We start from the raw sequence: 21,759 nt of genomic DNA on the forward strand, positions 1-21,759 counted from the left end.
AATTTTAGCTTTGAAGCCACGGGAAAAGAGAAGAAAATATGAAAGCCTACTGCAAGAAAATGTGTGGGAATGTGGTTTCTTCTCTTTGAAAAGTCAAAACCAACCAGAATGTTCCTGGATGAGAGTTAGCAGCTTAATGTTTACAATTTATTTCTGATTCTATTCCACACCCTCCTGCTTCTTTGGGCTAGTTCCCCAGCACCTTTGAATTGGGCACCTGAGGTAAGTCTTTCTACAGGGGACTGCCTGAGATCAGAGAGTTGTAATTGCAGGCCAGCTGACCTCCTGCAGGCTATACGTGTGTGTGTGTGTGTGTGTGTGTGTGTGTGTGTGTGTGTGTGTGTGTGTGCACAAATAGGCATGGTTCAAGGCAGAGTATTGTAGGCATCCTGGGATAGGTGCAAAGACCTTAGGGAGGATGGAGGAAGGAAGGAGACATTTTGGCAGAGGGAGAAGCTGGCTGGAACAGGTGGCCTTTAAGCTGGGCCTGGAAAGATGGGTAGGATTTCAACAGGTGGATATTGGGCAGGGGAGGGGGAGACCAGAGCTGGGAGCCGAAAGAACCCAGAAGAATGCAATGCTGGCTCGAATGAAAGGGACCATGGGGTAGCAGGGCTCAGTTGGAGGTAGAAGAGATGAGCCTTTAGTGAGATGGGGAAAGATCTTCCTCCTCAATGTCCAAGAATTTCTATTTGGTGAATAGTGTTCTGTACACAGAGAAGTAGCAGGTATGGGAATGGATCTGCACTTTAAGAACCCTCATCTGAGAAATATATTTTAGTACATTCATTCATTCATTTTTCATTCATTCATTCATTCATTCATTGATTCATTCATTCATTTTATGTATGCGCATGTAAGTTTGCACATGCCATAGCATTTCATTCATGTGCAAATAGGAGAACAAATTGGGGAACTTGATTCTTCCTTTCCCCTAGGTGTTTCCCAAAGATTAAATTCAAGTCTTCAGCCTTTCCTATTGAGCCATCTTGCTGGCCTATATATTTCTTTTATTGGGCGCTTTTCATTTTGCAGTGCTCAACCATTTTATTTTTAACATTTTAAGATGAAGTCTCACTATGAGATCCAGTCTCCCCTGGGATTTCCTGAATAGCTCAAGTTGGCCTTGAACTTGTGATTCTCCTACCTTTCTCTACCTCACAAAGTGTGTGCCAGCATTCCACAGTACTGGTTTTCTAACTGACATTTGCCCAAGGAGATTTCTCTGGTTCCTCACTTATGCTATTTTCTACAGCGTATCTAACATTATTTGTTAAATATGCACATCATCTGCCACTGTCACTGGCTGCTGAGAGCACAGATCATCCAGTCTGGCCCATTAGCACCTTCCCAAGTCTTTTCAGAGTGACTAGTACAGAGGAGGACTCAGTATCTCCTCGTTGAGTAAATGAACTGAATAAAATTCAGTTAATTCACCAGGGAAAAATTGTGTTGCTTGAAGATATGTTTAAATACACAATTAGGTGGCTAATAATAGAGACTGACTTAGAGGACTCAGCCTTACTCCCCAGTGTGTATAAAGAAATCTTACACTATTTTTAGGTGGATATTCCTCTTGATTTCTTTATTTTGTCATTCCCTCGTCTTCCACTTCCAACATTTTCTGGTGATTATTTCAACTAAGTAACAGGTCTGGTAAAATTCCTGGTGATTTGGAAAAGACTGCTCGTAACCAGTTTTGTCAGAACCACGATTTGTTAAAAAAGAAAGTATGGGTTGCACATGTGCATGCAGCCATCTAGCAGCTTTTGACATATTTCTAGTGTTCAAACCAGTAGAGCCAGGACCTTCCCTGGAAATCTGGCTTCTAGATTACCTGCAAGGTATGGTGCTATTTATGATGCTTGGAATAAAAAGGAAATGGCTGGGAAGTCTTCCACAGGATGAAACTCCTTTTGTGTTTGAATCTTTTAAAATCAAGGTGAGTGTACAAATGGCTATAAAACCATACAATTTTGTTCTAAAGATATAAAATTAAATGAAGGGAGACTGGATTCCAGGCTGAATGGGAAGAACTGTAAATGGCGAGGAAGATGCTAGGAGGTGAGTTGTCTTGACACTGGAACAAAAATACATTTCAGTAACTATCAACACATCAGGGAAAAAAGAATGATGCGGGATGATTTTGTTTTTGAGACAGCATCTCTCTTTGTAGCTCAAGATGGCCTCGGATTTATAATCCTCCTTCTCAAATGATAATATCATAGATGGGTGCCACCATTTGAGATGTTTATTAATTGAATCTCATCTGAAATGGACTATTACTAATGAATGCATTCATGATTTTTAAAGGAAACATAGCTATATATAATAACATATATCAAAACAGGAATATGAACTCCAATTCATTTCAAGTGCCATTCACATGATTAGAGACTATCCTGTAACTGTTTTGTTTGGACCCATGGGTAGCAAGAGGAATAATCCTAATGCCAGCTTTTTGGACATTTTGAAGATAAATGATCCTTTACAAAGAGATTGGCATAATAATTTTAAGCTTTAAAACTTAGTAATGAAAATGATGCTTTTCAGCTGTCTTCAAAATTCACATCATTTGGGGATAGGGGTGGATGTCAGTGGGCTGAGTTCTTGCCTAGCATGTAAGATGCCCAGTTTCAGTTCTTAGCACCACTGAACCCAGGCTTGGCAGGATGAGCCTGGAACTTCAGCACCTGGGATGTGGAGGCAGAAAGACTGTAAGGTCACCCCTGACTATTTAGCCACTCTGAGGGTATATGAGCCTGGGGACGATACGATCCTGTCTCAAATAAAGAAAGAAATTGACCCAGGTAGAACTCCTGTGTTTGATATTGTTTAATGACTAGAATTTGCTAATATTTTTCTTGTCATGTTCCTCAGTGATGTAGTTTCAATGGTTCTGAAAAAGGAACAGGGTCTTTTCTCAGGAATGTCTGTGTGAATGATAACCTGTGTGTCTCTGAGATTCTCTAGACATTGGGCTGTTCCTGTTGTCCATTGCGGAGCCAGGCAGTACAGCCTCGGAACTCTTCTCTTACCAGTGCTGTCAGGGCCAAATTTGCTCTACTGACCCATATACCAAGCTTGACCCCCAAGTTTCATATCTCCACTCAGCCTTCTGAGAGTCCAGTAAGGCTCACCTCAACTCTCCCCTTCTTTGAGGAGCCTTCTTCCCTTCTGTGTCCCCAGAAGTGACAAGATGGAGAATGGGACTTGTCTGTGGTCTGTGGACTGTAGGGTCCTCTCCTATGACATGTACCTTGTGTTCTCTGTAGAGATCCATGGAAGGCATAGTACTATGAGCTCCGTCTTCAAAACCATACACATTGAGAACTGACTCTGTCTCCAGGGGCTATATGTTGGGGTACCCTGGATAAATTCACCTTACAGAGTGAGTCCCGGTGCCCTTGTTCATGGGATGACATGGTGATTAAATGTGGGATGAACAAAATCAGTTAGCAGAACATGTGTCACCAATTAAGTTCTCAAGAGAATTGGTTGGTACTGTTGTTACGTGAATGTCTGCAAGTCGCATTTTGATAGTCTCTGAACTGTGAATTTTCTTGGGGAATTCTTAGCAGCTCTTCCTCCAGTCAGGAACATCAAGAACATAGTAGGTCCTCCATGTTTGTAAATGAGTGGATATGATTGTCCTCAGAGTCTATTAAAGAACATATGGTCTGACCAAGACTGGTGTTACTGGAGGGCTGACAATACATTATTGAGCAGTATGCACTCTTTTCCATGTCCTTATTTGCCCTGCAACAGTTCCAGCTCTGCTTGTTGTCCCAGGCAGTTTATTAATAGCTCCCTCCCTTACACTCTGAAAGCAATCTAGTTTGGATGATAAATGTTACAATCACCCTAGTTTTTAGAAGAGTCTCATAAGCTCGATTCCCAGAATCACCGCTCATCACCGGGCAGTGCACACAGTGAGTGTTCTCAGTGGGCATTGTGGGCAGTGTGCAGCTGCCTGCTGTATGGGGCAGGAGTCTGTTCTGCAGAGGAAATGGTCAACTTTGGCAGCTGGCAAAAAAATGGAAGGGCAAGACTCAGTTTGTTCTTTTGTCTTTCTTTTCCTGAAACATAAACTTGAGAAGGATAGTTGATGGGAATCTAAGAGCATGAGAAAAGTGTTCTGGATGATCCTTTGCAATATAAAATGATTAGCAGGACTTCATGAATGTTCTTCATGAGTAGAACATTCCAAAAAGCAGCAATAAATCTAATAAATCCCAAACCAGATTATCCAAGAAGAACAAAGTTGACGTGTGCTGTTTAGCACATACTTGACTACCAGGACTTGAGGGAACACCGCCCTGAGATTCTATGTGAGTTCACGCACACACCTTAGCATGTATGTGACAGCTTGGCCCACAAGGGAGGTGTGAACAAAGTAGGTGTCTACTTTACCAGCTCATAGCTCCTTTGCTTGATATTTTTGCCATCTCAAAAGTGTGCCGTATCCCTTCCATGTCCCCATTTCCCTGATGTCCCCTCCCTCCTGTGAATATGTGGACAATCCAGCCCCACTTTTGGATCAATCATTAATCAATTTGGATCAATCATTATAGTATTTTACTTTTCAAACCATGCTCTGACTTAGGCAACAAAAGTGTTATACCCTATTAAAAGACTCCAGAAACCCAAGAAGGAAAGGCAACCTGGGCCGCATCATGTATCCTGGAGCTGTCTGGAGCAGTCCTTGCACATGGACAGAGAACACAGGTTTTGAAAACTTTTCTGAATGCCAACCCCTCAATATTGGCAGTCAGCTTTCATGTGTAATAAAACCTGCCTCTATGGGTTGCTTTGAAACATAAATGAGATTGTATTCAGCATTTAATACTGAGCCTGGGTCAGAGCCTAGCATGAAGGCCAAGAACAAGTGCTTTGTGGTTCACAGACAAGACACAGGGCTAACTTTTGAGAAAGGACAGACAACTTGACACTCTGCTTCTGAAGAACAAGGAGAATTAACTATACTTGTTCACAATCTGCAATGCATTTGGAAGATTTACCTTGCTTCCTAGCATGATAAATGCCAAATTAGCCATGGCTATCATGGTGGCAGTTGTTAGTTTCAAAGGGGCTAACTGAATAATTGTTGTACTTGTTGCTATGGCACCAGGGACATTCCTCAATTCAGCTGAGAGATGGTCTTTCTTCCTTCAAGTACAATGTCAAATCCTGCAACCAATGCATTATTTCATACAGTATTTGCCAGGAAGGAAAACTTGTGTTTGAGGTGACCACTGCGATTCTCCAGTGACCAAACCTAGCCATGACTATCCCACATGATTATCCCACTTGCTACTTACCAAAAGTCACTTCTGTGCACCAACATGCTCTTACAAGGTGAATGACCTGTTTTGAACACGCTCTCATGGACAGTCTAAAGCACTCAGGTAAGGCCCTGTTATGAAACAGGGTTTCAACTCAGCTGCCACTAGTCACGTAGATGTACCCAAACTTGTGCTCTGATAGAAAAACAAACATTTGGTTAGCTCCCTGTGCATTTGCGGTGGAGAAGGGGGGAAATGGCAGAATCTGACCTCTGCGCAGTCACTTTCCCAATCCTGCATTTTGGCTGGTGTTCAAGTACACAGAGGCTGGAAACACCACACCTGCTCAGCCCTGCTCTCTTCTACCCCTAAAAGGCAACTAGTGCCAGGTATGAAACAGGAAATAAAGAACATGGTGACTTTTCCATGTCATAGTTCCTGGGACCATATTTTTCTAAGGAAAAACACCTGATGGTGGTGACTTGCCTGGATTCCAGTCCTCTTTGGATTTTTATGACTGCAGTTACAGGACCTCAAGTGGGGGTGGGGAGGAACCAAAAACAAACAAACAAACAAAAAAATCCAACCAAGACCAAGGCCTTTGACTCTGGAATACAGCAAAGAACAGGAGCCAGAGCTTAGAGAGCACAGAGCATGGGCTGCCAAAGGTAATTCTTGAGGCTCAAGCCCGAAAATCATGGAGAGAGTGTGGCCGCCACTAAATCTAAGCACTGATATGTCACAGAACCCCATGGAGGAAGAAACTCCACGTCAGTGTGACATGGGACAACCAAGAAGCTAAACTGCTGAAGAGACGGTGTGTGAATGCTGTACACTGCTGAGAACAGTGAGCTGGCGATGTTCTCCAGCATGGCGCACGCTTACGTGATCACCCTTGCAAAGGAAAACCAATGATGCAGATTCTTAGGGTCACTTTGTTCCCATTTGCTTTGCTCACATCTAGACTACTTTGATGGTGCTGTCCCCTTCCTCAATGTCCTCCTCCCCTCCCTCCCTCCCTCCCTCCCTCCCTCCCTCCTTCCCTCCCTCCCTTTCTCTGTCTCTCTGTCTCTCTCTGTCTGTCTGTCTGTCTCTCTGTCTCTCTCTGTCTCTCTGTCTATCTGTCTGTCTGTCTGTCTGTCTCTCTCTGTGGTGTGTGTGTGTGTGTGTGTGTGTGTGTGTGTGTGTGTGTGTGTGTACCTCACACATGTAGGTGCCTCCAGAAGCCAGAGGAGGGCACCATATTCCCCAGAGCTGCTGTTCACAGGTGCCTGTGAGCTGCGTGACACGGACGGGGGAAACAGAACTGAGGTTGTCTAGAAAAGCAGCAAACACTCTCAGCCCTTGAGCCACCTCTCCAAAAGCCTTTGCTTTTTACTTTTGAGACAACGCCTTGATACCACTGATTAGCCTGGATCGCACAACAATCCTCTTGCTTTACCTTCCCACATGCTGGGATTCCAGGTAGGTACTCAGATCACCTCACATAATATACTTCATAGTCCTGGGGAGCGAATGTAGGGCCTGGCACACGCTAGGTAAAGGTACGGCCACTGGGTTATATCTGCAGCTCTTGCCTGCACTATTTACTCGTTGCTATTTTGTTCACTTGCTTGTTTTCACAAGTGAGCAGGGAGCCCCTGGAAGGTAGGGCTCTATCTTATTCCTTTTATATTTCTAGTGCCTGGCACACTTGGAAGCTCAACGAAAATTGGTGAAACAAGCAAAATCGGACCTTTGAGAAAAGGGCTTACATTCTAAACCACTGGCCAATGTGTTGGCACCGTCTGTGACTCTGTCACGTTTCAGCAGAGAACTTTACTTCCAATCTTCATGCTGTAAGTTTTTCAAGCATCCACAAAATGTGGTCTGAATGTCTGCCCTATGCCAGCTACTGAGGCGGCCCTGCAGATGGAAAACATCTTTTCCCTTCTTTTAGCAAGATTAGTCTCTGTCATGAATCACACTCTGTATATTCAGAAGCCACCCTAATAAATATCGCTGGGTTTATTTGATAGCTCTGGCTGTCATTTGAAACAGAAAATCAGTCCAACAGCACTGCAGTTAATATCAACTCTAGAGCCCCAGGCCTCAGCTGGCCAGTGTTTCATCATATGGAGACAATCTGAATTTTACTGCCATCAAGAAACAAGGGCAATATCTAATGGAAGAATTAGGGATGCATATCACCTTTCATAGCACGGCTTGGTGATTATAAAAGTACACTTTTGTGTTGCTATGAAAAGCATTTCTAGTAGCCAAACTATTGTGCACTGGTGTGCGGCGAGTGCAGGGAGCTCCGTGGCCCTCTCTGCCTTTGATCTTTTGAATTTCTGGAGTTGTGAGATTTCGCATGCTACAATGATAATCTGGGAAAACATACAACCACTATAAAAGGAAAATTTTTCTATTAGTCTAGGAATAATCTCTTATAGCAAAACCACCCGACAGAACCATGTGGGCACATATCAGCCATATGAAGACCAAAGATATTTTTACAACTGCGGATTATTTTCTTCCCTTTGTACAAATCCATATGGTGCCTATTCGCACATCAGTCACTTTCAGTGGCGTCTCATTCAACTCCAAGAATAGAACTGAAAATGTTTGCTCCCAGTTTCTACAAGAATAAAACTTGGTATTATTTGTTCTATTTTTCCACAGACACATTTCTCTTTGGCGATGGCAAGTTACCTTGACTAGAGTTGGATGAAAAGTGTGAACGGAGCTACTGTGAAATATGGATGCTCTGCTCTGGACCCATTTGCTGCTTCCTACTTTTCCCTTCAGTGGATAATAATTGTTCCGCTGTGAAGAGTCCATCTGTCTGCTGAGTGTCACAGTCATCTGGGGACACTGGACTGCTATACCTCAAATCAATCTGCCTGTATATCCATCTTCCTTATCTACCCATCCATCCTCTCACCATCCAATAGAGATTTGGTAAAAATTGTGTCCACTATTTATTGAGGAGCCTTTCCCAGGGAGATGTCTGGCTGTGGTGTATAAGCTATTGTGTATATTCTATCAACATGTCTGAAAAGAGCAGTGTGCTTCTATCCAGACTGACCAGCCACCAATGAGTGAGAGTAGACTTTGACAGACTCATTTCTTCCCTGAGTCCTGCCCAGAGGTTTCACATGCTACTTAAAGGAATTCTAAGTATGATCAAATAAGCCAGTCCAAATGAGGCATTTGGACTACAGGAGACACTGGTTTGGGAGTGGGAGACAACTTGAGCACATGGATCACAGAGATAATCCATTCTAATGCCATACAAATCCTTTAGTCCAAACAGAAGGGAGGAGGAGAGTCATTGCATTCACTTAGGGAATCCCAAACTCACTCCAGTGACTGAAAATCGAAGAGGGAGAGGCAGTGGCTGCCATTGCTGCATTAACCCCCAGCCCAGATGAAAACATTGCTGGATTTTTAAATGATATTGGGATTGTTTCATTGGATCTCAGCCCCAGGGAGTCTAATCTCTGAGGTGAGTCGGATGACACTACTGAAATGAACAGTAGAAAGCTAAGAGTCTCCATTTAAACAATAATAAAACTTCCCATGAAATCTATTGTCAGCAAGCATGATACACTTCCCCAGTCTCAGCAACCCTCTGGCAGGCTGCACCTTGGACCTCTGTGAAAGGCTGTAGCACTTCCTGTGCTTTTGATTTAGGTTCTGTAAGAGTAGAGTGTTGTAAGGGAGGATGGTGTAGAAAACAAAGGATGGGAGAAGGGAGAGGCTGGATTCTAATGCTAGCTCTACAGTGCACCAACTTGTTTTGAAAAACAGGCAACTTCTGTGCTAGCACTGTCCTGGTTATAAAACAAGGAGACTAAATAAGTTTTATCTGAATCTAAAGCTCCAGGATTTTTAACTCGCTGAACCCACCACACATGCCATGAAGAGGCAAGAACAGGAAGTTAATCATGAGACCAACACAGAGTCAGAGCTGCACAGCTCTCCAGAAATATTCCTGAAGTCTTTCTTGGAAATGACATTTCACTTCCCCCAAACTGGGGAGACCTTATTTGTGGAAGTCGTTACTAATGCTCCCCACTTTTCACCTTGTGTACTACTCATTGTTGACATACATGTCTTGCTTTCCTCATGAGTGCTAAACTCCTTCAAAACATGGTCCATCTTTTGATCTCTTGCCACGTCTAGCCCTGGCTCCATAAATACTTGTTGAATGAATCAAAGGTTCTCTGAAGAGTGTCTGACTGACGTTTCTTTCAAATGATTATTCTTTCTACTTCAAAGATAAAATTGAGACCCAAACACTCCAGCTTATTTATCTCAGTTTACAAAATCGAAGTGTCAGTTCTAAAGTACTTAGAGTAATGAGCTGTTCTTTAAGAAACCTTCATGGATGTCCATCCTGATGACTACTCCATTAATATCAAAACCCTGAGCAATAATAATAATAACAACAACAGTAATGATAATATCAACTACACCAAGAAAAATAATAATTGAGTTTTTTGACTGGGTCACATTTCTAGCTCAGAACATGGTTTTTAGGGAAATAGATCAGATCCAACCTGAGTAAAATCAGAATTATTTCTTATATTATTTCCCTACAGCATATTAATTTTAAAATATGGCCACTGGTTCTGTAACTGTGGTGACTTGTATATGTGATATTTTGTTCATTCATCCCCTTGGCAAACATTAAATATCATGACTCAGGTATAATGCAATATAACAAAGATATGAAGTTAAGAATAAAATAGTCTCTTCAAGAGCTGGCAGTACAGAAGAGGAAACAGACTACAAATACAACACTTGGATATAGCAGGAGGTTCTGAATGCAGACACACTCTCACTTTTCAGCACACAAGCTATACCTGTCTACTATCACCATGAGTTATTCAAGTTATCTTACTGGAAATTACTGATATCGAAGACCAATCATTAAAAATACAAAGATATGTGCTATAAGGTATTTCCACAAGGACTCTTCTCTTGTGGCATAGCAATCTGGCTAAAGCTAGGGACATTCAAACAGAGGAGAGACAGTCTCTCTTTTGACCATGTAGAGATTCCCTGGATGGTGGTGCTACCAACACCTAACTCTGTGAGGGAGTCTTACCCTTGCCAACTAGATCTCACTCATCCCAACCTTCCCCACTAATATTTTGGCTCAAATTTCCACTAGTGACAATGGCAAATGTTAGAACAGCTGCCCCCTAATAAGCCTAACTTACTACCTATGGGGCAAAGATTTTATATTTTGTTCCCGAAAGGCCTTTTTTGATTTTGTCTTAAAAAAATCTAAAAAGCCCTTCTCAGAAAAATTGCAAACAAATAAAATATAGGATATCATTATAAAGATATATACGTATATTATGTAAATGATAATAAATAAAAGTATCTGAATAGTGCTAACACTAAACAATGCTGTTCAGAAGGAAGTTTGATAGCTCCTATGGTTTTGAGGTTGTGTAGAAAATCAGCAGTGTTTGGGGATGCATAAATCAATACAACATCCAAATAGCATTTTATTCTACACAATTGTATTAAGACTATTATTATCTGATGCATTCATCGAGAGGCTGAGATTTTCCACTACAGACCAGTAGAATTCAAGATGTAATTGGGGGAACCATGCAAATTCTCAGAGTCTGCTGAATTTTTATAAGACTTCTAATGTTAAAAAAAAAAAACAAAAAACAACAACAACTGCAGGTTTTGAACTTGCCCTCTAACCTCAGCATGGTTTTGCAGTTCTAGTACTCAAGAATCTGAAGCAAGAGAGCTAGGGCTGTGAGTTGCGGTCTAGCCTGAGCTACATAGTAAGAACTGGTATGGCAAAACAAACAAGCAAAAAAATGAAAACAAACAAAAATTTGCTGTCTGAAATTACTAGAGAGCAAATTCATTAACTGTCCAGTATCTCTTAAATTAAATTTTCCATCTGAAAATGAAGACATTTTCCCCCAAATTTTCAGTGACAGCATCACTTTCTTCTTCATCATCAGGGATCTCTTAACTGGGAAGCTAAACAATACAGTCAGAAACCAAATTTTTATTCCAAACTTACAAGCAGCCTGCACAGTAGAGGATCACACGCTGGCACCATCTATTACAGTTTTCTTCACTTGGGGAAAAAATCTATTGGAATAGTTGACTTCATATTTTTAACGCTTAAAGAGTAAGATATGTTTGTAAGGAGAACAGATTTTTAATATTTGCTTGACTTTCTTACCAAAATAATCATTTTAAAGCATTAAGGGGTTAGGTACATTGAGGCACAGAAATCAAGAAAGGAAGGAAAGAGGGAATAAGGGAAGAAATGAGAAAGGGACTAAGGAAGGAAGACAGGAGGGAAGGAGGAATGGAAAGGAGAGAAGAAAGAAGGAGGAGGAGGAGGAGGAAGAGGAGGAGGAGGAGGAGGAGGAGGAGGAGGAGGAGGAGAAGAAGAAGAAGAAGAAGAAGAAGAAGAAGAAGAAGAAGAAGAAGAAGAAGAAGAAGAAGAAGAAGAAGAAAAGAGAGAGAGAGAGAGAGAGAGAGAGAGAGAGAGAGAGAGAGAGAGAGAGAGAGAACATGTTGGAGTTTGTCATTTGTTTAGCTTCTGGTAGATATGTATGTTTGAAGCATTTGGACACCATATCTCCTTGGAGATAAAGAGCAGTCTCCTCTCCCAGCTCTAAATTAGGCATAACTGGATCTTAGTGGACCTAGACCAGATACAGTTTGTTATGCACAACTCCGGGTCTGGGAAATAAAACATTGAATAAGAAACAGTCTCTGTTCTCAAGGACCTTTTAAAAAGTGAGTGGAAGAAGGAAGCATAAACTCACACAGGAGGTCTCGACCCGCACTGGATGGAGTGCTATGTAGAACGAGTGTAGGACTCGGTGAAGTGAGGATTGAAATTGCTTAGAATAGAATAGAGTTCCTGTTGTCAACCAACTTTGTTCATTAAGCAAAATTCAGACTCTACTTTCAGAGTGTCATGGAATTTGACTCTCATCAAACATCTCTTGCCCTTTCTATGACACTGAGTTCTTAAAGGCACTCTTCCTTACTGTGGTAACCTGTGTCCTTGCACAGTGTTCTCTAGATCACAACTTCTCAATACCTACTTAGGAATACTTGAAGGAAGGGCAAGGAATGTGGGTTTGACACAAGATCTGTAACAGCTTGATTAGTGGTAGTGTGTGTGTGTGTGTGTGTGTGTGTGTGTGTGTGTGTGTGTGTGTGTGTGTGTGTGTAGTTATGGAGGGAGATAGAAGCCAGAATACTCTTTCAGGTGTTTTCATCACACGCCATCTACCATGATTTCTTTTTAGAATTATTTATTTATGTTAGGTATATATGTACACTGTAGCTGTCCTCAGACACACCAGAAGAGGGTATCAGATCATTTTACAGATGGTTGTGAGCCACCAAGTAGTTGCTGGGAATTGAACTCAGGCCCTCTGGAAGAACAGTCAGAGAGAGCTCTTAACCGCTGAGCCATCTCTCCAGTCCTCTACCATGATTTTTGAGACCAAGTCTCACATTAGCTTTATGCTCACCAAGTACATGAGGCTGAATGACCAGCAAGAACAGGGATCTACCTTTCTATGACTCCTTAGCTACAAAGGCACAAGCACACTATAGCCTCTAGGTTTTAGGGCTTGGACACTTGGGAAATTCTTACCAATCAACCTATCTATCTAGCCAGCTTCATCTATGTGACAATCCGAGAGCATGGAGTATTGATTAACTCATTTGTAAAATGGGAATGCTGCTGCTGCTGCTGCTGATCTACTCCTACTGTGTTTGTAAAATTGCATGAGGAGTATAACAGGTTTAGTAAAGTCACATTTGAGACAGCTGTTTTTACAGAAAGAACATAGAGCTGAAGTCCGAGACTGGTTTGAAGCACAATGATGCACTTTTGTCTTTCATCTTTAGTGCAAAGAACAAACACAGGGGAAATAGTAGGTTTTCCAAGGAAAGATGTGAACATGGAAACCAAGTTGTCTTACTTTCTGGGTTTCAATATTTTTCCTAATGTCTAGATAATGCTCTTCCACCACAACAAGTACTAATGTGATTTTACTCTCTGAAACCAAGCAACATTTCTAGTCTGTCTCCTCCAAAGACTAGGGGGAAAAATCAGACTCAAGGAAGTTCATATTGTTTGTTGAGGGGAAGTCTTGAAGATACATACCTGAATCCACATGTGTGTGTTACCCAAACGTTTTTGTAAGGAACTGTTTTGAGTAGAGGATGTGGTCCCAAGGCCTGAAACATGATCTTATTCAAGAGACTGGCACAGTTGTAGCTCTCAAATAGACTTACGTTTGAATATGTCTTCATGTGTTTAGTCTATGAAATACAGCATGCGCGTGTAACTAATGCACTCATTAGTCTATGCACTAAAATAAATCAATATTGAAAGCGCACATATAATTCTCTTGTTGTTACACAAAGAGACTCAGTAGCTACCTGAGAAATGCTTGCTTGCATGGTTGAATGAATAGCTATATTTGCAGCTATTCAATGTTGTGGTAAAATAAACACCCACTGATTTTTGATGATCTGAGTAAATATTCCCCTCGCTATCTGGCACGTGGCATGCATTCACCAAATGTTAGATGAACTGTAGTTTTTTCAGATGAGTAATGGGGGTGGGGAATTAAAGATCTCTTGAAAAGCCTAAGAAAGTTAGATGCCTAGGAAAGGTGGAGAAATCTCATTTTTACACCTACTTAGTTCTTATTAGCTATATATTTATCTGCTTTTCCCCAATTCAACCAATGTAATTAGGAAATATGAAAGCATTCATGTTATAAGTGAATGAAAGCAGTTAGAGGCAGACCCTTTTTCATGGATGAACGGGTTAGTTTCCTTTCAGCCTTAAGTCATTTTTTTTTTACAGAGTTAGGTTGAATGATTTAAGACACACGATATCTCAACTAGACAATGTCAACTTAGAATTTCATATAAGAGATTCAGGTGCTTCCCTGCCCCTTGTCTTCTCTCCCACTTGCTGTGTGACACTGAATACATGACAGGACAGGAGACTGCTGTGCTGGGAAGCTGTATTAACACCTAACATGAAAGTCACATTTGAGAATATTCATGTTGTTAGCCTCCTGTTCTTCTAACCCCTCCCCTGTAGAGAGCTTTCCTAGTGTTATGCATTTCCTTTCCTTCTGATTCCCTTGCATAAAAAATCCATAAATAACTTTTAATGAACTATTTGCAGAACTATGTCTTCTTACTAGGGTTATCGTACCAGCCAGAATTCTCTTACTGTAGACTTTTTTTTTTATTTCAAAGTAATCTTTAAAAGGGGGAATGTACTGTGGTTTATTTGACTATCTGAAAGGAGTTGGTGTGGGGGTTGTTGAGCCACAGGGAACTGGAAGCAGCAGACGAGCTCTGGGTCTTAGACCAGAGGTTATAAATTATTCCCCAGTGTCTGGGCTTAGTCCTTTCTCTCTCCCTTGCTATTCCCCACTCTTGCAGCAATGTACTTGGTTCCATGAGGACCCTGAATAACTGTAACCTGCCACAGAGCTTCAGCACGAAGGCATTGCACGGTTCCAGAGAGGGAGTAGGACTACGTCAGAAACCAATGCAACTAAAAACGGGGGAGAAGAGAGACACACAATGACCTCACTCTTCTTCCAGACATGAAAGAATTTCAATCTTGTCCTTGAAACCCCTTTTCTTTCATTCAGGGGCAACCTACCTCTAGCGGAGTACAGTGGCCCTAGAGAAAAGAAGATATGAGTGCTTTCAAGGTCTCATTCATGCCCACATGGGCAACTCCCTGAGCCTCTTGTATTCCACCCTATGAGCTTGGAGCCATGATTTCTTGACAAAAAATACCTTGCCCTTTTTTTTCTCTGAGGCATCTAACCTTAACCCATGCCTTCTCACTCACAGAGAAGCACAGCTTTCCCAGAATGAGACTTCTCTGTGATTGCCAGTGTGGGCTCTAAAACCCAATTCTGCAGTTTCTTCTCAGCCCTCACATACAGTAGTGAGCTGTACGGCAGATGAACTAAAGACAGCAAGGAGAGAGACTCCCCGAGGCTAACATCTCTAAACTGCTAAATGACACCAAATGAAGCCACTTAGGTGTCAGCACTGCCCGTCACACCCTATAAGAGTGGTGAACTCTTTATGAACTTTTAGAACTTGTACCTTCAGAGTCATCTCCGAAGATCGAAACAGCATGAGAAAGGACTAAGTTTGAGGACTGGGGACTGGTGTAAGATTTGTCACCTCTGGTCTAAGACCCGGAGCCTCCACTACAACTTACAGTTCTAACTCAAATCGCTGGGCTTTAGAAGATAATTAGGAAAGGCTAGGTGTTTAACTATCCCAGGGCTTGAAGGTGGATACTTGATTCTTGTTCTTGTTAGCACGTCTTAGATTCTGCCCAGCACTGAAGCAGCATATTCCACATCTCCAGTTTTAAAAGCCCAGTTTCCAAAAGGATCACTGACTGCAGCGGCCTCAAGCTTACACTTGAGATACACAGAGATGATTGGTTTGGCTGACAAGGCAGCAACGAACAAATGAACAAATTAAAAATAAAATGATTGGGGTTGAGGGTTTAGCTCAGTGGTAGAGCGCTTGCCTAGGAAGCGCAAGGCCCTGGGTTCAGTCCCCAGCTCCGAAAAAAAGAAAAGAAAAAATAAATAAATAAATAAAACGATTATTCTTTGTAAAGCCTCAGGGAACTCCCACCTTCCTTTTTCTCTCTTCCCTGTATTCAGTCTCCCACTCTTTCATCTCCTAATAGTATAAAGACTGCTTGATTAGAGTCAATAAGTGCAGTTAGTGAAAAGAAGCAGCAGCTGAGCTTCCCATTAAATAGTTGGTTATTTTCCTTATGTCCGGCAACTCCAACTCTGAAGCAAAACCAGCAGAAAGAAAGAAAGAAAGAAAGAAAGAAAGAAAGAAAGAAAGAAAGAAAGAAAGAAAGGAAGAAAGAAAGAGACTAAGAAACTAAGAAACAAAGAAAGAAACAAAGAAAGAGAAAGAAAAAAGAAAGGAAGGAAGGAAGAGACAAAGAAAAAGAAAAAAGAAAGGGAGGAAAAAAGAAAAAGGGAAGAAAAGAAAAAGAAAAGAAAAGGAAAGTAAAGAAAAGATCCCTCTGGGTGACATATCTCTTCATAAGACCCTACACTGTGTTTTCCAGAAGGACGGGGGTACATAAGCCTGAACAGGCATTTTGTAGCCATTGGGAAATTGGTACAAGCACATGCAGAAGAGGCATCGTATTTTTCAGAGTTTGCATGCTGCCCTCTTCTGGCTTGTATGGCCAGACTTGTCAGCACCCCAAGAAGTCTTTCTTTCCACCCCACACCTGTGTATAGCACACCTGGGAACGCAGAAAAAGTGTTGGAAATACTCAGGACATCGCATCAAATCTATAGCCTTGAAGCGAACCACAGGAAATAGACTCATCTTTCCCTCTGACTCCTGGATTCCCACTTGAGGTTGTCCAACTGTCACAGAGTCTCACTTCACATTCTTGTTGTGTGAAACATCTCATTCCCCACCCTCTTAACTCCCACAAGGTCCTGGGACTCATCTTTACCAATTAGTGCTCCACCAAGGGCTGGGACTGTCAGTGTGCCGGAGAGGCAAGGGGATTTTCCTCCTCGAAGGGATGGCAGTGACAAATAGAGCAAATTGGTAGGTTAGTGTTGCAATGAGTGCTCTAAGCCTGCCATGTGATCAGGTTTGGTTTGATACATTATTAAGTCCATGTGTACAGTTCTTAGAGACAAGAGAGTTATGTGATAGGAGGAGAAGCAGGTAACTGGAGAAGCAGATGCCCCCATAGATCAAATTTATAATTACATGTCTTCCCCTTCTATGCAATTCGTCTTACATGCTGGTCCTTTGTGGGACTAGTCAGAAGCCCAATATGGGGCACATTTTCTTGGATTTGAATAATTCACTGCTGCTCTAACTGCTTGAAAGAGTCTAACACCGAGCTCTTGCCTGCCACCTGGCACATCTGCCGCATGCCAGGGGAGCATGAACCTGGCTGTCCCAGCCTGAAGCATGCCTGGAAGACTGCAGTCTATCATGCTTTACCCTTGAAGCAGGCAAGCCAGTCATCTCATATCAATAGAACCCAGGACCCAACTCAGAATTCAGCACAGTGCTCTTGAATCAAACGAGAGCAAAGTTGGAGGTGTGGTAAGATATTTGAAGGCGTGTGATTTGTTTAAATTATACCAATAAGTAGTTGGGGGGGGGAATCTAGATCTCTTACTGGTTATTGTAAGATGTAAAGAGAATGAACCTTGGAGTGCCTCTCTCCATGAAAATGATAGCACAAAACAATGAACGATCAAAATACCCTGCGTATGTGTATGTCCACACCTCCTATCCAGATATACACATGTATCTGAGAAGCCACAAATATCTCAGCCTGGGCAAAATGAACGTACCCAGGCTCTCACTTAGTCAATGCAACACTCCCAGCATGCCTTTGGGGTTGAGTGGCAAGGAGAAATGAGTTATAGGAGACTGACAGATGCTCATAACAAAACTATCCAGGCTTGCAGGGTGGCTGGGCGGCACCAGTCTGACGGCCTGCATTTGCTCTAAAGATCCCACTGTGGAAGGAGAGACGTGGCTCCCTAAAGTTTTCCTATTACCTCCTTATATACACCACACACACACACACACACACAGAGAGAGAGAGAGAGAGAGAGAGAGAGAGGCTAACAGTAATTAATAATAATAATAATAATAATAATAATAATAAGCTGTTACAACTACAAATAGACTTAAGTTGGGTCAATGGCATGCAATGACTAGTGAACATTTTGCAATCAGTTTTTCTGGTGTATGCCTAAGGATAAGGCATATTCCTCTACAGTACTAACATGTTCTTCCTTAAACACAGCATTTACTCAGTACATCTATTGCTTGTCAGGACTTTTTAAAAAATGTCCCGTGTGACCACTCACTTTAGTCAAAGGGCAAAAATGTGACATTTTCCTAACTCCATAGTAGAACGACGCATGCATTCTTCCGAGTGACGAAAGAACACGGTCATCTGATCAAAAGAAAATGGGTCAACTTAAACTCTCCATGGCGATATGCAAAGTGAATAGCTTTCTTATAACTTCCTTATCTTGCTTGGCCAGGCACAAGATCTGGGATAAGGGCAGTGCTGAAACTCGGGTACTGCAGAGGCATGAGCCAGCTCTGAACTGTCAATGAATGGGTCACTACCAGCAAATACCAGGAGCTGACTGGGTAGAGCGTTATTCAGATTCTGTATGTCATTACCCACGTGACATCCTGAAGAGATTTCTATATTCACATTCCAGGAAAAGCACGTCTTACAGAGGATGGGGCCTGTGAATATCAGCCCTGAGGACTGTCCAAAACAGGACTAGTCCTTTATCACAGTTACTCAGCCCCTTTGGCTTTTCCGGGAAGATGGAACTGATTAAGCAATGTTAATTTAATCATAAGTAATCAACAGGGGGAAAAATTACATAACCAACTTCAAAATTGTGAATCAAACAAACATGGTGAAATCCCAGGAAAATAGCTATTTTGTCGCGTTCTCCCCACCCCCACCTTTCGCCTCAAAAATAAACACGCAGAAACCTATACCTTTGACCATTAAACAAAACTACAAACTGACATTGCCTGAAAATGTTTATATTTTGTACAAAGTTTTTCAGTTCATAGTTTTAACCATGTAGCCCAGGCTGGCCTGGAACTCACAATTTTCCTGCCTTAGCCTCTTGAGTGCTGGGATCAATTCGTATGCTTTTAACCTAATTTGAGAGAGTTTGGAATCATCCTAACAGGAGTTCTGAAAGATAAATGTATTTTTAATTTATCAATGAAGGTAAGAATATGACAACCGTGTTTTTTAAATTGCTGCCTCGCTTCTTTCCTTTTTTTCTCCTTCAGACACAACCTAAATCCATAGTAATATTTCAGCCATGATATCCACTTTGGCTACATGCTTAGAAAATCAAGACCATGCCCAAGTCTTCTCTGGCTTCCCGACCCTACAGGGAACACATTAACGTATTAGGTAGGCTGACTATATTCAAAGCCTGCTTTCTAAACAATTGCATGATGGGTCATCATTATAATGCAGGTCACCAAAGGGTACTCTTGTGATAGTGTGCAGATACTGGTGTTATTTTATTTAATTAACGATCGCGGTGAAGTTTAAAGATCTGGGCTTTCCACCTCTGCAGAATCCAATAGGTGAATCCACCTGATGGCCCCAGCGACGCGGAAAGCAGTAACTACCCGGGAGAACTCAGGAGGGCATTCACTCCGCGCTTCTCTGCGAACCAGCCCAGCGGACAGACGTGAATCCACCCTGGGTGCCTTGGAAAGGCAGAAGACAGAAACCTGTGCACCTCAGATAGGTCGTGACAAGCCGCATACCTGCAATGACGAGATGGAAGCCTCCTTCTCGGTTCCCTGGTGTGTCTCCCTGTCCCTCTCCTCTGTGTGAATGACACAATCCACAGCGGGGTGTGCGCCGGATCTTCCCGGGCAGCTGCAGCTTGGTTCTGCAGGAGGCCGGGGAAACAGCGAGGTTGTGCAGAGCGAAGGGAGCCTAGGAGAGCGCAGAGGGCGGAGCGCGTCCTGGCCGCGCCTGCAGATGTGGAGGGAGCTGGAGACAGCACTGAGTGCTCTAAGCGCTGCACGGGGATATTATCACAGGCTGGGGTTTCTATTGGCTCAGAACACCAAACAAATCACACCAGTCACCCCCTCCCTCTTAGGCTCCACTCAGCCCTGTGCTTCTAACCCGCAAACACTGCACACACACGCGCGCGCACGCACACACACAGACACATGCGCGCGCGCGCGTACACACACACACACACACACACACACACATACACACACACACACACACACACACACACACGCACTACACTACAGTCACTCTCTGTATTTCTCCCATCCTCCCTACAGACTGTGGATTTACAACCTTGTGGGCAGTCTTAACATTTTGTTTAGCTGACTTCCAATCCAAACCTTGTCATGTAGAGAAATCCAACATCCCCTTTATCCGCAATCCCCGTTCATGCCTTCAGATCATTCTCTTTAGGATGGACTCAAAATGTCAAGACTATAGAAACACACACACACACACAAGCACACATGTGTGTGCACGTGCACATAAAGCCAGGTTCCTTTTGTTTTGAATAACTGGAGTGGGTGAAATTAAAAACAAACTGATCTCATAGCAAAAGATGTTTAACTATTAAAGTCTTGAATGAATTCAGTGCAAAGAATCCAATGTTTAGATTTATTCTCTTTTCCACATAGGGGTTATTATTATCCCTATATTTCCCTAGATTTTGAACACAAAGATTTCTAATAGGAATCCGACTATTCAGCGCCCAGAGAACATAGACCAATGCTTGCACACTTGGCCTGAAGGTGATAGGCTGTGATGTTCACAGGATGCTGGCTTTTTCTCTGAGAGATTTTTGGTCTCCACTGACCTCTTCAGCACTGAACCTCCATGTGTCTGTATTGACAAAGGCACCTGAGTGTAAAATCATCATCTGAATACATGCTCGGAGATAAACCTTTGACTGGGTCAATGAAAAAAAAGGCCTAAGAAAAATCTGAGACCTTCGTTACCAAGCTCGGAAATTTCAAGGAAAATAAGATTTCACCTTACTTTTGAAACAGCCTACTATGGTTTTCATCCCCAACAGGTTTTATTGGTGCTCATGGAAAGATGAAGGACTGTTTTCTTGGCAGAAGCCATTGCTTCTGAAACCACAGAACTCCATTCTGATTTTTTGAATTGACAGTTTCTTTCCCAGAACTAGCCTATTTTTGTTTGCCTTATTAAAACCTGACAGTCTGGCTTCAGCCAACTTTGAACACCTGGGTTCAAAATCATAGAAAATAATGCATTTTAGAAACTTGCTGTCAACAAATATCTTACCTGCTTTCTTTTCACATTTAGACCCATTCCAAGCGTTCAGAACTGTAAAGCTGTTACTCAGAATGGGCCAACCTAGAGTCAGCCAAGACTTCCCGGATTCCCCAGGGGAAGAAAGAGAACAACAAAGCAGTTTGCTGAAGGTAGCACCCAGCATAGCTGGAAAATGGGACGAAGGCCTGTCTTCTGTCTTCTCGGGCTTATCTGCCCACACTATGAGAATCAAAAGGCAGCTGAAGAGTTCATGCAGCAGCTTTTAACCAGTGCTCACCGTTGCCCAAAAGAACTATCGACGGGGACTCAAATGCTCAACCTGATAATCATTGTTTACATGATTTCAGGACTAGTCATATATGTAAATAAGCTATCAGTCGCTGGTTTTAGAGTTGCCTTTTAGACTGGATAAAACGGGGACCACCCACAAATAATATCAAAACAACAACAATAACAACCAGTGAAACAAGTCTTTTTTCCTTCGCTTATTATATACAGGGCTCATTTTAGCTTTTCCCATCATCACAGAGACAGTGTAAGTAG

The 21,759-nt window shown here is 42.3% G+C and overlaps 1 protein-coding gene across 1 annotated transcript in view; it reads right to left on the bottom strand.

Annotated features, from left to right (window-relative positions):
- Positions 1-19,939, bottom strand: part of Grem2 (gremlin 2, DAN family BMP antagonist) — a 92,960-nt gene extending 73,021 nt beyond the window's left edge. Inside the window, exon 1 of the mRNA NM_001105974.1 lies at positions 19,695-19,939. The gene's annotated coding sequence lies outside the window, so the exon portion shown is untranslated. The remainder of the gene's footprint in view (positions 1-19,694) is intronic.
- Between the last annotated feature and the right edge of the window lie 1,820 nt (positions 19,940-21,759).

Source organism: Rattus norvegicus, chromosome 13 (genome assembly GCF_036323735.1).
Source record: "Rattus norvegicus strain BN/NHsdMcwi chromosome 13, GRCr8, whole genome shotgun sequence".
Classification (NCBI taxonomy): Eukaryota; Metazoa; Chordata; class Mammalia; order Rodentia; family Muridae; genus Rattus; species Rattus norvegicus.